At 42.3% G+C, this 18,129-nt stretch overlaps 1 protein-coding gene across 1 annotated transcript in view; it reads left to right on the top strand.

Annotated features, from left to right (window-relative positions):
- Window positions 1–12,870: 12,870 nt before the first annotated feature.
- Window positions 12,871–18,129, top strand: part of LOC311243900 (uncharacterized protein) — an 89,133-nt gene continuing 83,874 nt past the window's right edge. Inside the window, exon 1 of the mRNA XM_084333282.1 lies at window positions 12,871–13,202. The gene's annotated coding sequence lies outside the window, so the exon portion shown is untranslated. The remainder of the gene's footprint in view (window positions 13,203–18,129) is intronic.

Raw genomic sequence — 18,129 nt, 5'->3', positions numbered from 1 at the left:
TCCATCCCATGTCTTTAGACTCCATCCCGTGTCTTTAGACTCCATCCCGTGTCTTTACACTCCATCCCGTGTCTTTACACTCCATCCCGTGTCTTTAGACTCCATCCCATGTCTTTACACTCCATCCCTTGTCTTTAGACTCCATCCCGTGTCTTTAGACTCCATCCCATGTCTTTACACTCCATCCCATGTCTTTAGACTCCATCCCGTGTGTAACTGAGGGGTACAATTCCCTGACTGTATTACTAGATATGATACTTACTACCACTACCTTTGTACTTAATATTCGGCCACCCAGTACTTGGCATAAATATATTATGATGAACACTGTCACGTAGATGAAACGGATCCAACACAAATGTACGAATTAGAAATAGGTCTTTATTTCTACACAGCGATGGTGTGTAGAGCAAGCACTTAATCAAATCAATCACATTTATGAATGGGAATTAGTATGCACTTTTATGGCAAGAGTATTCGTCGGTATATCAATAGAGAATGTCCAATCTCTGAAGGCGCAGGTGGTACATATACGACCTGGAATAGTTAAGGAATAATAGCAATGATATGTTAATGATTATAGAACTGGATACACTAGGGGGGAATTCCGGTCGCTTGTAAGACAACTGGAGAAGGGGGGGGGGGGGTAGAGTCTGGCTGTATCCGTCTGGCCGAGGGTATCCTGGGAGAACCCACGGTTGTGCGGCTCGGTGCGCCAGCGATCCTTGGACCACAGATGAAAGCAGGTGGACTCTCTGTGAGCCGGCTCTCTCCGGTCCACGGGGGAGAGACGTGAAGCGACCTCGTCTTGCAGAGCGTCTCCTCACCTTGCGTCCTCTCCAGGGGGGGGGGTTCCAACACACGGCAGTGTCGGGGGTCTTTATCCATGGAATAATCACTGTACACAAAGCATAATCCGTGCCTGGGAAGGCGGGCTGTCGTCGGTAGAATAATCCGGTATACAGGTCCACTCGCTCGTCGGCTCTGGGGCTCCTCGGATGCAGTCTCACATGGGGTCGACCATCCTGGATAAGCAGCCAGTTCTCTGCCCGAAACGATGGGGTGCTGACTACGGTAGCATTCTCACCGTACAAAGCACTATATATTAACAGACTATTATTAGCTTAATAGACTACGTCCAACTCGACGATATAGTGCCAAATATGACTATTCAAATATTAATATACACGATGTCTCAATACCGATGGTAGGCCGAACTTGGCCTTACTCCCACACGTGGCGTCGCGGGGAGGCTTTACGTCTGTCACTCTATTGGAGGGTAAGAAACTGGACTGAAAAAGGAAGTCCTACTTTAGTAGCGCAGTATATATACGCACTATGAACAAATAGTACCGTTAGTGGTGCGGTAGCCAGATTCCTACGCGGGACTAGGACTTGTTCGTACATGTTGAGCGGTACGTTTGAACTGGGTCTGGGGGGTATGGCAGCCTGGCACCAAGGTCTCGACCAATAGTAGAATGGAGACTATTATGGGATGTTCAGTAGGCTAGAATGGATATTCAATGCATATTGTACAAGGAATATACAAGGGATATCAGGGAATATTAGAGAATATACAAATACAATTAAATATATATATATAAATAAATATATATATTCGGTTTAATCTGGCCCTTCACAACACCGTGTCTTTAGACTCCATCCTGTGTCTTTAGACTCCATCCCTTGTCTTTACACTCCATCCTGTGTCTTTACACTCCATCCTCCATCCCGTGTCTTTACACTCCATCCCGTGTCTTTACACTCCATCCCGTGTCTTTACACTCCATCCCGTGTCTTTACACTCCATCCCGTGTCTTTAGACTCCATCATGTGTCTTTACACTCCATCCCGTGTCTTTAGACTCCATCCTGTGTCTTTAGACTCCATCCCGTGTCTTTAGACTCATCCTGTGTCTTTAGACTTTTGCTGATACAACAAAGTATTAAGACTTTGTTGTATCAGCAACAAAGCAAGTAACCAATGATAATATTTGCTTTACAAAAGCCAATAATAAAGAAATGCCAGGTACATAATTAAACCAAGGAGCTTTTGTAGCTTGGCAGGGTTCAGGTTGGTGCATGTAGGCCTACATCTAACCCACCTTCCTCGTTCCACTCCAGGTTTCTGTGTGGAGGACTGAACTCTACTGGTCTGTCAGTCTTCCAGCATCAGCCAATCAAAAGTCCTCGAAATCCCTGGGATTCAGATGACCCCGCCCCCTCTATTGACTTGGACTAACTTGGAGGGGAGGGAAGCAGAGAAGAAGAAAAGAGACGCAGAAGAAGAGACTGGAGACATCCTCTATCCTGCAAACTCACTGGAGGGGGAGAAAACAGAGCTTGAATTCTGAACTGACTTGATTCGCAGTTGGATATTTACCTTCTGAACTGGAGTTTTAAAACACAATGCACCAGTCTATTTCTGAACTGGAGTTTTAAAACACAATGCAATGGTCTATTTCTGAACTGGCGTTTTAAAACACAATGCACCAGTCTATTTCTGAACTGGAGTTTTAAAACACAATGCACCAGTCTATTTCTGAACTGGAGTTTTAAAACACAATGCACTGGTCTATTTCTGAACTGGAGTTTTAAAACACAATGCACTGGTCTATTTCTGAACTGGCGTTTTAAAACACAATGCACTGGTCTATTTCTGAACTGGCGTTTTAAAACACAATGCACTGGTCTATTTCTGAACTGGCGTTTTAAAACACTGGTCTATTTCTGAACTGGCGTTTTAAAACACAATGCACTTGTCTATTTGTAACCACTATTGTTTGCGGCCATTTTCTTGTTGGTTTCCCTCCATTCAGTCAAAATGACGGCTGTTGGACTCGAAAGAGGCTCTCAGGATAGGACAGATACACACAGAGAGGCGGGACATCCAGCCAGGGAAAAGCAGAGATTGTGTTTAGATCCTATAGCAGGGAAGGATGTTTGTACGTTTATTTGATTATTCTTTTTTTTTAGATGGTTAAGGTTAGGGTTAAGGTAAGGGATACATTTATAAACAACTGTTTAGGTGAAGATTATGATGAGTTACGGCTAAGTCAAAAAGTGATGATTCCCATGGAAATGTCCTTCCCAACTATGTGATCTAGACACTACCCCAGAGGCTGGGCACACTGGGCGCGTTCACACCGGCAGGGCTCGGGGTTCAAGCTCCGGCTAGGTTCTGGAGCCTCTGAACCTTGGTGCTTTCTGGCGAACCAGCCCGCATTTACACCTATTTAAGGAGAACCAACGTTCCACCGTCCTCCGTCATCAACGGGGGGGGCGTTACTCAGGCGGAGGTAAACACAACCATAATGAACACGACAGTGGCAAAATGTGCCGTATATAAAACAGCTTCACAGGGTCGGCATTGCACCACGCTGATCCACTCAACAGGTACAGTAGCAATCTCAAAATGAGATTCGATTAAAATGTATTGTCATCATACAGCACAAGTACAATACACCATCCAACCAGAGTGGATAAATAAATGCATAAATTAATTAAATTAAATTAAAAAGTTGTGTAACCGAGAGATTTGAACCTGGGACCATAGGATCCACAGGCAGCCGCCCTAACCAGGTGAGCTAAAGGGTCCGACGTTGACTGTGACCCACTAATCCATAGTTTACACTTGTCAAGAGCCAATTGCGCAGTCGTTCAGTATTGGCATTAATAAATGAGATGTCATGCTAATATGTCATGTTCTACAGTAGGACTTACTACTATGATACCCAAATAAAACAAGTCATTAGAATAATAGAAGCCTACTTTGCTGGAACGATTCATTTTGCATGTATACACAGTACACGTGTGTGTTTGTGCGCTCGCACGCTGAGGCTCACTAAGCCTTTATTTCTGGAGCATTTATTTATCCACTCTGGTTGGATGGTGTATTGTACTTGTGCTGTATAATAACAATACATTTGAATCTAATCTCGTTTTGAGATCACTCGCAAATCGCTTCCCGTCGAATTACTATATAGGCTACAGTTCAAAAAAGTGTGCAGAGCAATACAATAAATGTATCTAAGACAACTAGACTAGACTAACTCTCGCCCCAAATCCAAAAACTCAAATTTGTTACGTCATCAAGTATAGAGTCTGAAGCTGCATGTAATAATAATAATAATAATAATAATAATACACTTTATTTGTATAGCACCTTTCATACAAGAATTGCAGCTCAAAGTGCTTCACAGCAGTAAAAAAAAAATGCAAAATTGGCAGATCAAGCACAATGCATAAAGTGCAGACATAAAATAGATAGGCATAGAACAAATAAGAACACATAGTTTTTCATATTAGGATCTAACATCTTAATAGGCATCTTTGTTTACGGTTTGATTATCACTGATACACATCCTTTTAACTTTAGCTTTTGTGATTTATGATCACAGGGACTCGAACCCACACGGTGGTCTAGTAATTTATACCCCAAAAATGACTTATTATTGCATAACAAAAGATTTCTATGTAAGCTGGAGAGATGGTGAAGAGGACACAGAGGGCACCCAGGACCACACCACAGTAGAATAAAGCTCATTTGGGTTTAAAAAAAGAAAAGACAAACATTCCGTGGGTTTCGACTAAATCAAGTCTCGCCATTAATTTGTCTGCGGAGTGGCTCTAGACTTCGTACCTAATGATATCACAGATTTATAATCTGGCTTCTGGGAGAGAGTAGCTCATGTTCACACATTTAACTTTGAGAGGAGAACAAATTGGAATTGTTAATTTGGGTGGTGGCTCCCTTTAAGGAAGCCTGGTAGCATTGACAGCTTTCATCACTGTCCTAAATGACCAATACTACATACTGTAACAACAACAGACCCTAGACTAACAGGTCAGCAACAGCCCTCGGCTAACAGGTCAGACCGGCGACCCGGGTTCGATACCTGGCTGCCCCCTGAACAACAACAATACTATGATTCAAAACATTACTACGAAATATAATTTGTTCATTGGTATTCAGCAGTGACAGTAACAGTAAACAGAAACAGCGACTATAAGAGTCATCTCTTACCTCAACAGGGCTGGGAGCTAGAGACCTTTTCACAACTGTAAGAGTCACCATACTGTACCTCAACAGGGCTGGGAGCTAGAGACCTTTTCACAACTGTAAGAGTCACCATACTGTACCTCAACAGGGCTGGGAGCTAGAGACCTTTTCACAACTATAAGAGTCACCATACCATACTGTAACAACTATAAGGGTGTGTTCACACCTAAAAGTCCGTGGATAGTCCGGACTTTCTGGTGGACCAAATGTGAAAATGATACATTGTTTGATTTTGGTCTGCGTTCACACTACCCTCTCACAAACGTAAACAGTTGCCGACAGCGTCTCTTGTGATAAAGCAGAGAGATACTGTCATTACGAGCGTGGCGCAAGTCGACTAGAGAGAGAGAGAGACTGTCCGCGCGCGGCGCCAGTCTAGAGAGACAGAGAGAGGAAGAGAGAGAGGAAGAGAGAGACTGTCCGCGGGACTCTGCGCGCCTGTCATTCATTTGAGTTGGGTCGCGCGACCGCCGCCACTAGGCACCTGTCACTCATTTGCTCTAGATTAGATACTATATAAAGTTCGTTTTGCGTTCACACCAACAGCAAACGAACCATGGTCCACTTTGAAACGAACCGAGTCCCAACTTTTCAAGAGGACCATGGTTCGGTTGTTTGGTCCTCATTATAGTTCGGTTTGCGTTCATACAAACCAAACGGACTATCGATCTAAGGGTAGGTGTGAACGCGCCCTAAGAGTCACCATACTGTACAGTCACCATACTGTACCTCAATGTGACCGATCGTATCGGACTCCTTTGCGCTGTGTTACAGTTTGATGCCCCGAGGGAGTTTCGAACCCGGGTCGGCCGCACCGCGGGCCACAGCACAGACCACTATACCAAGAGGTGAATTCACTCCTTGGTAACGTGTCTTGTGTGTCTTTTAAGAAGGGGAAGTGAGTTTAACTCGCAGTACCGCTTACTGCCACGAGTGCCACGGTCACTTCATCACAACACTGTGCATATGACTCACGGACCTCCGCTACATCAAAATAGGAGTGGGCGGTAGAGACCTTTTCACAAAGCTTCTATTTTGGCGCCAGATTGTTTGCCGACATGGTCCCCCGGGGGGCCAAGCTGTGCTACCGTCATGGATCCATACAAAGGTATGGGTTCCTACTACTACTACGACTACTACTACACTGTGGTCAATAATATATACAAATCATAAAGTATTCGCATTGGCTCGTTCATTAGGCCTGCCCCACTAAATATTTACATAAACGGTGCATTTACTGTATATAGAGCTTCTATCCAAAGTTATACAAGAAATACAAGAAATAATGTGGCTCTCACCAACGCGAGAGACACTGGTATCGAATCCGGCTGTCAGCGTTGCCTCCGGCTTGGCCGACCGTCATACTGGCTCAATTGGCAGAGTCAGCGGGAGGGAAGCCGATGGGTGGTAATCTGGTCATTGTAAACAGCGACTCCTACAGGTCGGTCAGGGCGCCTGCACAGCGAGGAAGGGTGAGGGTAGTGTGAGCCTCCCACGCGTTACACCTCACCAATGAGAGTCCGCGCTGGCAGGTGAAAAGAAGTGGCTGGCTGACTCTGCATGTATCGGAGGGGACATGCGATAGTATCTATCAACCCTCCCTAGACCGACCAGTGGGGGGCACATGCGAGCAACGACCAGGAAGGGGAGGGAGGAATTGGCACAACTAAATTGGGATGGGAGAAAAACACAGAAAAACAGGAGGAGAAAAAGTGGAAAAAAATTAAAGAAATAATACATGTGGGGAAATAAAGTAAACATAAATATTTTTCTAAAACACTAGAATAGACAACAAAAAAATTTTAATAAAAAAAACATGGGGACCAAACAAGCTGCTGGGAAATAAACACGGACGCTCGCAGTGAGTGAATGAATGAATGAATGAATGAATGAAAACTTTATTTAACAGATTGCAGAATGGGTACAATACAGTACGGCTCAATACATACAATTGTTAAGGGGATGCAGACCTGAGAAAGACGTTTGTCTTGTTTCCATCAGGGTCCCCCATTTTCAATAAAAAAATGTATTCATTAAATTTTTTCTTTTTTTTATACAACATTATTATATTTAAGCCAAATAATATTGTGACAAAATACACCTTTCAAGTGTAAACAATAGATACAGCTAGCTACTACTGACATTATCACAATGTCAGTAGCCTAGCTATATCTATTATATTGTGATGAAATATTATAGTAATGCATAATTTATGCACCTTTAGTTTAGTTTATTTCGTTTATGAAGGACAGTGTGTGCACTGACAATCATTTGCATTAAACAAATAGATGAGTGCACCAGATTTAGCAAGAAGCTATCATTTCAATCTATAGTCCTATGTACTGTACTGTACATAGCTATTTAATCAGTGATTAGCCTCGCCCTCTAGCTGTATCTATTGTGATCACCAGATATCATCATTATCACACTTTGCATGCTGACAAGGGCTCTGCTACTAGCTGGAAGACAACGGCGATTTTAATGTGATTTGATTGGTCTAGAACTTCTGAGGCAGGCTGGCAGGTAGTGCACAGGCAGTATAGGCCGCTTACAGACTGTAAACCTGATGAACATCATAGCTATTGTAACCGAGGAAGAGTCCGCCTATACTTTTACACTATAGTAATATAAAATCACGGGAGACTTGATAGGTTATCATCAACAAAAGAGGGTTTCCTTTATTTAATTTACAGTTGAATGTGACTTGTGTAATGTTAATTGTGACCCAGTCTAGCGAAAATGCCTACAGGTCTCCATTTTCATTTTCCAGATATTTCCAGATTGTGAAAGTACAGAATGTAAGCTTTCAAATGATGTGTCATACTTTGAAATCTGAGAATGTTTTGAATATTATATATTCATTTAAATATTGTAAAGCAGTCTGTTTTCTAGAACACTCAAGGGGAGAAAATGGCCTGGCAAAGATTTTCACAGTTGAGCTAGTTTGGGCTGAATAGCATTAACATAATTAAGTGCTGTCACAGTAATGACTGTGAAAAGTCTACATGACATTATACAGCAGATAACTATAATCATAATAATAATAATGCAGGACCTGTTGCAGAGGTCTTTATTCGGCATAGTGAGATACTGCGAGAGCACTAACTATAATCATAGTTACATAGTGGTGAGAGCACTAACTATAATCACACAGTCCTCATATCCTTATCCTTTCCAAAGCAAAATTAAAGCACTTTTCATGCATTTTCAAGGTGCCTTTTCAAGCTTTTCCAACATCTAACTATAACTATAATCAAATATATAAATTAGTACTACTGGGTGTAGTGCTAATCAGATGCATGTACAGAGTTGTATCAATATGTACAGTGATACAGTAAAGTATAAAAACAATAGTTTTCTCCATTATTATTAGCCTAGCTTAGCACAATGAATGGAAGCGGATGTGCTGGTTAGCTAGGCGAATAACGCAGCCAGATAGCTTTCTACTGAATCCACAGAGACACACACACACATTTTAATACTTTATTTGGTTCCACAAATTATATTACATAAACAGGGAATCAAATGTATCGGGGCCAAGCAGCACTGAACACTTAAGGGTACACATGGCACCTCCTTCTCCACGTGGCTAAGCTGCCAATAATAGCTGAGACAGAGCAATTTTTGGCAATTTGTTTGGCTTTTCTTTTAGACATTGCAGCAATTCTCACACACACACACACACACACACACACACACACACACACACACACACACACACACACAGCGCACGCTCCCTGTGGCTGCCACAGGCTTGCCCCGTGAGAGGATTCTCCGAAGCTGCAGCTGGACCCTACTCAGGCAGACAGAGCCTTTGGGAATCCCTACCCAGAGCCATATCAGATAGATATGCGACTCTAGGTAGGCGACTATTTCGAAGTTGGTTAAGGTTAGAGTTTGGAATCAGGGCTGGTGTTCTATCGCCCTGCTCTAAGACAAACTCTAACCTTAACCAACTTCGAAAGAGTGCCTAAGCTTAACCGGCGAAATAACTTGCCGTCACACGATTGGCTCGCTATGTGTTGGAGTGCGCAATGTGTATGCGCATGCGTGTGGACTGGAGCACGTGAGAGTATAAAGAGTCCATTTTTTTAAACCCGTCCAATCTTTCGCCGTCGACTAAAGACTCACTTCTTCAACCATTATCTGAATAAAAAAAATCTAACCCTAACTAACCTTACTGTCATGCACTTGTCCTAATAAACTAACCTACACTGTAGCACTCAACACTTTATGAACATTGTTACTGAGACGAAAGTTAAGTTTACTCTATTATTACTAGATCTGGTATGTCATAAATGTCTAGATGTAGCAGTACTGTCTATGTACAAGTTTACTCTATTATTACTAGATCTGGTATGTCATAAATGTCTAGATGTAGCAGTACTGTCTATGTACAAGTTTACTCTATTATTACTAGATCTGGTATGTCATAAATGTCTAGATGTAACATTACTGTCTATGTACCTATGTAAACGAGACGAAAGTTAAGTTGAAAATGGGGGAAGGTAAGTTGAAAATGGGGGATCTATGTAAACTAGCATGGCTTTGTCATTATTCCAATGTACCCAACCCCCCCCCCCCCCACCTCCAATGTACAGCCCCACCCAACCCCACCCCACCTACCCAACCTCCGAGTTTCTATGTCAAATGTATGTCAGTATTCCAATGTACAGTGTGTGTCCCCCCTACCCAACCCCCCCCCCCCCCACCTCCAATGTACAGCCCCACCCCACCTACCCAACCTCCTCCAATGCACAGTTTCTATGTCAAATGTATATACACTCTTTTTCTGGATTTTTTTAGTATCACAAACAGTACTGTATTTGAAAATCTGGTATGTCATAAATGTATAGATGTAGCAGTACTGTCTATCTGTATGTCGTGTGTGTCATATGATGAATTGAAAATGGGGGACCCTGATGGAAACAAGACGAAAGTCTTTCTCAGGTCTGCATCCTCTTAACAATTGTATGTATTGAGCTGTACTGTACTGTACCCATTCTGCAATCTGTTAATAAACTTTTCAATCAATCAATCAATCAATCAACGAGACGAAAGTGAAGTTGAAAATGGTGCGCAGTAGTGCAAATACTTGTCCAGACCACGAAGCCCCGCCTCCAACCCGTCCAGCCTGGCTCTGCGGCTCTGCAGATAGAGTAGACAACAGAGTACAGCAACTTGCAATGGGCCTGGTCTACAAGATACACTACACGACCAAGGTACCCATGTACATGTCAAAATACTTCCCAAAGGTCAGTGAATACCACGATCACAACACCAGAGGGAGCTCCACAAATCATGTAAAACCCAGATTCGGCTCAAACAAGGGACTAAACACGTTTCGCAATTATGCCACAACAATGTGGAACGCCCTACCCAAAGCTGTAAAGGAATGTAAATCACTACCCACCTTCAAAAACACTCTCAAAGAACACCTACGGGAGACTGCAATTCAAAACTGGCCCCTACAAATGTCCTAACCCAGTTGTACAATAAAGACCAAGCATGGCTTTGTCAGTATTCCAATGTACAGCCCCACCCAACCTACCCAACCTCCTCCAATGTACAGTTTCCATGTCAAATGTATGTCAGTATTCCAATGTACAGTGTCCCCCCCCCCACCTCCAATGTACAGCCCCACCCCACCTACCCAACCTCCCCCAATGCACAGTTTCTATGTCAAATGTATATACTCTTCTTCTGGATTTTTTTAGTATCACAAACAGTACTGTATTTGAAAATCTGGTATGTCATAAATGTATAGATGTAGCAGTACTGTCTATCTGTATGTCATGTGTGTCATATGATGAATTGAAAATGGGGGACCCTGATGGAAACAAGACGAAAGTCTTTCTCAGGTCTGCATCCTCTTAGCAATTGTATGTATTGAGCTGTACTGTACTGTACCCATTCTGCAATCTGTTAATAAACTTTTCAATCAATCAATCAATCAATCAATCATACCCCCTATCATAGATATCTATGCCCCCTATTGCACAGGTGCAGGACGAGCAAACCATCCTCAGGGGCGTGGTAACGATAACTTGGCTTGCCCCCTTTGGGAGGAGCGCACAGCCATAACAAGTCCTCTAAGGCTGCTGTCTCTCATTCAACACTGTTCCTCTCAGGAGTACCAGTAAAGCAGGAAATTGTTATCGTTAGATCGTCATTCTGAAACAGTCGACGAGAGGGAGAAGGTAAGAAACTGTCTCTCATTTTCGTGAACAATATGTTTTACACACTCAACGAATAAGTAGATATATATATCTTTAAAATTTGCAGGACTAGCAAAACCTATGCAAAGACATATAATTGACAGACGACCAAACATTACATAGCACATTATTACGGCTATATCATTGTCGGAGCATGGCATACTTGTAGCTGTAGAGGAAGGGTAGTTGGTGTCTGTCCCATAACAAGTTGTATCTTTATTTCTTTTAATTGCATGGCGTGTGTCTCTACCGGTGTTCTGCGGAATTCTACTCCCTCCTCGAAAACTGCTGCCGTAGCGCGACTCGCCTATATCTTTGGACAGCTGGGTGACGTCACCCTATAGTTCACTCTGAATTCCAACAGGTGTAGCGACATTTTATCATCTACAAATACATTCGGATGATATTGTTTAAGATATATCACCAAGACTCAACAAGACGTTCGTCAGCAAGGTGGCAGAATATTGTAGCGTGAACGATTGTGGGTCATGCGCATGCGTGCGCAAGCACAGGAGCGCTGGCAGCAGAATTCAGCAGAGTAGTTGTTTTTAATCTAATTGTTAATACATGTATATCGCTATCAAAGAATGCTCCCACTACAGAATCATTTTATACGACCTCACTACTCACTCCATGTATACTGTATGCATATGTGGTGAGCATATTTTTATACTCTTATCATAACATTTTTATGTAAGATTTCTGGGGTAAGGTATTTCAATACACCAATATGTCGCTATCAAATAAACTCAGAATTCAGGGAAAGAAACTGTTGCTTTTAACCATGGATTTATTTATATACACTCCATGTATACTGTATGCATATGTTGAACAAAAAAAACATTGAACAACATGTTATCAGTTATCAACATTCACACTTATTTACAGTATTTATTTACAGTTTTGATTGTACAGTTGTACAGTTCCCCCCCCCCCCCCCCCCCATCTACTTTATACTTTATACATTCTGCTGCAAAGCCAATTACATGCAAATATTTACATGCTTATACAGTAATAAGTTATGTATGTACAAATATGCGGTCCACCGATTCTCCATTGCTATACAGACCAGGGTCGGGATAAGTATTATTAACACACAAGTGATTTTTGATGCATAAAAAGTGATATTATTAACACGCAAGTGATTTTTGATGCATACAAAAGTGATTGTAAAACAAGATAACGCTAAACTCAGGCCTATATCTTTTTACAGCTGCGTGTTACAGCTGGGTGTCGTCAGCTGGGTGTCGTCATCGTCATTTTATCATCTACTTTATACATGCTTTATACATTCTGCTGCAAAGCCAATTACATGCAAATATTTACATGCTTATACAGTAATAAGTTATGTATGTACAAATATGGAGCGCTCGGCAGCAGAATTCAGCAGGGAGTAGGATTTTGCAGAACACCTGTTGAGCTGGCTGTGCACATATCTTGCGCAAGAGTCACCATGGTTCTCAGCAAAGGGCTTTTCTATGCAACACCTGTGTGTCGTAAGCGTCACACCTGTGAGCTCACTCAGAAATGTTGTGTAACTGGTTAACAAGATTGAATTCCATGTGAATTGTTGCTTTCAAACTTAATGTTATTGTCCACGTTTCTGTCGCGCCGCCTCTCTCTCTTGGAAGCAACAGAATCGTCTGTTCGCTCTTTCTTTCTTTTCCAATTTTCGGTTCAAATCCTCTTATAGTTCTTTCTCTGAAGTGGCAGCTTGTCTGTCCTCTGCTGGGTTTGATTTGTCTCTTGCCAAACTCCCTGTTCTTTGGACGATTCTGGTTGTCCAATTTTCCTCCAGAGGTCCGTTCACGGTCCAACCCAACACAGTTTTGACTGCGTATGGACCCTCGTCCACACTCCGTATAACTCGCCAAGGCTCCAATGCCTTGGGAATGTTGGCTCCTATCAACAGGTCAATCTCAGGTATGTAAATGGCCTTGCATCTGTTCCTTTCTCTTTGTGGTGCATGTGAAGTATGCTAGGGTGCCTGAGACTGCATATTTTGCAAAAGAGGCGTTGCCTACATTCTTTACTCATTGTGCCCAATGCACAAACAAGCCAAAACACGCATCATGATCCTTCAAGAAGCCAATCTTCTCGCTATGCACCTTCCTTTCCAATAGAAAGCACATATCCAATGTGTGTCCACCTCCACAAAACCAACAAGACCTTGTACCAGATGAGCTTCTCTCCATCTTTGTTCCAGGTTCCTCTTTCCTTTCAATTGTTGCAATGGTGGTAGCATAGCTACTTTCCTTTGCCCTTGTATATGGTTGATTGCTGGACTTCCTCACATCCTTAGGTGCTGCTGCTGATGGTGTGTCCTGTATATTGCCAAACACTGGATCACTTGCAATTTTCACCTGTGGTTCAATGACGTCAACAATGTCAGGAAATCTAGCTCTATGGCCACGCCTTTCCTGCAGGTCACAGGCCACAGTGCTCCATTTGTCCCTGTGCTTGTAAGGCAATTTTCTAATGATAGCTAGCATGTTGGCAGACATGTCCAACTTGTACATCGTTTCCACTTCTTCCATGGCGTTGCAGCATTTTTCAAATATCTATGTCTGTAGATGATATTTTTGTATGATAGCCCTTCCAGAGTGGTAGCTTTTATCATAACTATCAAGTCATGAAGTATTCCCACCCCCTCAGGAAATCGCATTTCAGATGCTGGTGCATATCCTGCTTTAGACTCACGTAGAGGACATCTGTCAATGTTTCACAATATTGTGTTTGGTATCATTTTAAAGAGCACTATGTACTCTTTCATTCAAGCTAAGATGTGAATCTTTCTGACCAATAGAGAGGTCACTGGAGCTCTTTGAACAGTCAACAACACACATTTCTACACGATTTTCGCCTAAATGATATACTATCTTTTAGCCTTGTGTCATCTAGGAGCGACAGGGACACAAAATACTAAATATACAACACTCTCAGGACCATAAGGATTCAGGAAATGTATAATATGCCTATACTATTTCATTGTTACAGGTCATTGTGAGCCTTAAATTAGAAGAGCAGTATTAGGCTCCTATTAAACTATACAGAACAGCCACTATAGTATAGAATGGAAACATAGGTCCACCTGCATAGGGTGGATTTTTTTTCACCACCTGTTTTTTATTAATCCTTGAAGTGTCTATTGTAAGATTCTGACAGGTAACGGGTTGGAATAATGCCCCATGGGGTTTATTTTTAACCCTTTATTACACCTATCCTGAACCAAAACCTGAAAAATAAGAAAAAGAAAACCAGCATCACTTTTGAAGTTAACAACACATGGAGACAAATTAAAAAAATTTCCCAAACAAGTTTGACCCAAGGAATTCAGTACAATTGTTATTTTAAAGATTCAAACACAACTTGATAACATTTCAGGACAGAAAAAGCAAAAACCGCTGAAAAAAAACCTATATCACATCTCTATTTCCCCTTTTTACTGAAATGTAGTGCATTGGACGAGATCGATTTAGGTTAATATTGGAAATAATATTGTAATAAAGATTGTCTCCATGCTGGTATGCCCTAAATATTATAGTTTTGCATAAACAATTATATAGAGACAAATTAACACATTTTCCCATGCGATTTTGATCAGTGATTTATTTATTGTTAAGGTTCAAACTATGTTTTCATATGCACTGGATATCATGGACTGGATATCTTCTTTGTTGACACAACATTCAAGTCTTTTTTCTATTTGTATTTTGTACCCTAAACTACTAATCATCATCATCATCATCATCACTAAAACTATTGTCAAAGTCTATCTCTTCCTCCGCCTCATCACACTCGTACTCTCCATCCTCCTCATCCATGTTATTTTTTGCGTAATCTGCCTCCTTATCAAGAGCTTCTTGCTCTTCTGACTCCACTTTCTGGGCCAGTACCTCAACAAGAGAAGCAGGGACGTGCACAGGACTTTAGAGGGGCAGGTGCTCAAAGGCGGTAAAAGGGCACTACACTTGTGTGTATATATTAACCGAGCACGTGTAGCGCGCAAGCCCGATTTTTAAGGGCCCTTTTCGGGCGGGGGCCCCCTTTTTATGCTTTTTGGGGGGTTTTGGTGATAAAATATTGAATATTGAACTATAATAATCAGTGCAGGAGCTCACTTATGCTTGAAAGACACTTTTATCACTGACTTAAAAGGCCCATACATCTCCATGGCGGGGGGAGGGAATAAGTGCTTACCCTACAGACCCCAAGAAGTGCTGTATATTCTGTATTGTTTAATATAAATGCATTTTTTATTCCAATCCCGATTTGTATTTGAGATTCCCAAATCCCATCGGACTTGACTTCTTCGTGTCCCTCAATGAGTGTAATACCAGTATTCAACTGTATGCGCCACAGCGGTTTTCATCATCATCATCATCACCACCCACACTAAAATATAAAAATATATAGGTCCGCGGAGAGGCACGGTGAGGAGGCCGTGCAAACTGCAATGGAATATGGGGCATCTCTCTCTCTTTACCTAATATTTTGATTCTATCCTGACATTTTTCAGTTGGAAGGGCAGTCTATATGCGTAACGGTAAAAAATAAATAAAAAAGAGTTTTTTTTTCTTTTTTTCAAAAATGGCACTTTTTTGATGAGGCTCAAAAAGGCAGGTGCTCAAGCACCCCTTGGCCTCTATGTGTGCACGTGCCTGAAGAGAAGGACAGAGGATGGGTCCAACCATCCAGACAGGTTCTAACACCTCCTCATCCATTGTTTTTCCCAGTCCATACTTTGATCATAGGCTTTGGGCCTCTTTGAGTATTGGCTGTTCTGCTCTTTTGTAGCAGGCGACTATGAAGTTGGCTCGCTGTACATGTGGGATGAGACAGACCTTGGGGGGAGGCAGGCGTTCAATGTCTACTTTGGAGTTTGCATCCAAGACTTTATCAGCACCCATCATTTTCTGCAGCATCTTGGCTCAGACAGCATTAACTGACTTCATCCAACCATGGCCACCCATAATGCATGTGAAGGACTCCATCTCCTGTTGGAGCTCATCTGTTACCAGCAACAATGCGCCAAGCTGACTAAAAGCCTTCTGGAATCTAGGGTTCTTCTGCAGATTATTCAACGGATTCACCCGTCTCTTTCCTTTGAAAGCGCTGGCACAGTCATCTCCAGAAAAGTCATAGTATCCCAGCAGAGTGCTGCAGTACTCGAGTCCAGAGACTCAGCCAGTTCGGACACATGTATTAGCTTGCAGTGCCGTGGTGCAGGTATCTGGAGAGGTTGGTCATGCTGACATGGTAGATGAGGATCATCAGTATATAAAGGTTGGTCATACTGGCATGGTAGATGAGGATCAGCAGTATATAGAAATGTGTGTTGTTGACTGTTCAAAGAGCTCCAGTGACCTCTATATTGGTCAGAAAGATTCACATCTTAGCTTGAATGAAAGAGTACATAGTCCCCTTTAGAATGATACCAAACACAATATTGTGAAACATTGACAGATGTCCTCTACGTGCAGGCCCGGACTGGCCATCGGGAGCACCGGGAGTTTTCCCGGTGGCCTGGCCTGCACAGATAAAAAAAAAAAATTATATAAAAAAAAAAATGTTTTATTATTATTATTATTTTTTTTTGCCAGGCGATTGTTTCTAGTTGTGGCGGCGGCGCAGCGCGATAGTTAGATAACCTAGATGGGTGGGGAACAACCAGGATTTCACTGTCTGCCACAGAGTTGGAGAACTATCTGACTCTCTCTCTCACGGGTCGGCGGATCACACACACACAATGGAGCCGTGCTGCCGCTTGTGATTGGTGGAGGCGGGACCAGGCGATACAACTGATTGACAGCGGAGGCGGCGAATGGAATGGCAGATGGCACTCAGATGCAGAATAACAGCCAGGCAATGAGCCAGGTAGTGAGGGACTCGGGAGAGATACGGTAGAGCGAAAGTCAATTAACGTTGATGTCAAGATGGACAGTGGAAGAAAGAGAGAGGGTGGAGGAGAGAGGGATAAAACAAAGAAAAAGAAAGGCCCTTACAGGAGAAGGCCCTTACAGGAGAGAGTGGTTAACTGTATTATAATAGTAAATAGAAAAATATGTTGTGCTCTTGCTTTTTTCTTTTTGAAGGTGGAGAGAGTAGCATTGCTAGTGCCACAACAGTTTTATTTGAGGTCCATAACAGTACATTGTACTAAGCAATTGTTGGCTCATTAGTTTGTGATTCACATGCACTAAAATTCACCAGAATGCAGGAAATTAAGTCTTTGTAACAAAAAATTTCCTGGTGGGGGACCCCCCCGCTTAAAAAGTGGCCTGACTGGGGCTATATTTCGCGCTATATCTCCCGGTATGAATTATTTCCCCAGTCCGGCCCTGTCTACGTGAGTCTAAAGCAGGATATGCACCAGCATCTGAAATGCAATTTCCTGAGGGGGTAGGTATACTTCATGACTTGATAATTATGATTAAACTACCACTCTGGAAGGGCTATCATACAAAAATATCATCTACAGACATAGATCTTTGAAAAAATTATATGTACGTTTATTCACCCTGAGTGGCACCGACAAGTGAAATTTTGGCCTCTGGCCCATGGACTAATACCCTCGGTCATGAGCCATATGCTGACAGCTTTTGACAAGCTCACGAGGCTGCCCCCTAGTGAACTGTTCAAGGAAGTACAAGCAGTCCATAGGGTTGTCAGTCTTCTGTTCAATGCTGTGCTCGAATGACCTTATGAAGGTGTAATTTTTTTTTTTGATTTGATATTTTTATTTTCGTGTCTTACATACAGATGCCCAGCCCATATGGGCTTACAAGACACATAACAATAAGTATATAACAATATACTTTACCCATTACTTAACAAATGTCACAGACCA

This window comes from Notolepis coatsorum (genome assembly GCF_963971535.1).
Source record: "Notolepis coatsorum genome assembly, chromosome: 17".
NCBI lineage: Eukaryota > Metazoa > Chordata > Actinopteri > Aulopiformes > Paralepididae > Notolepis > Notolepis coatsorum.
This window is presented reverse-complemented; position numbering and strand designations above follow the sequence as displayed.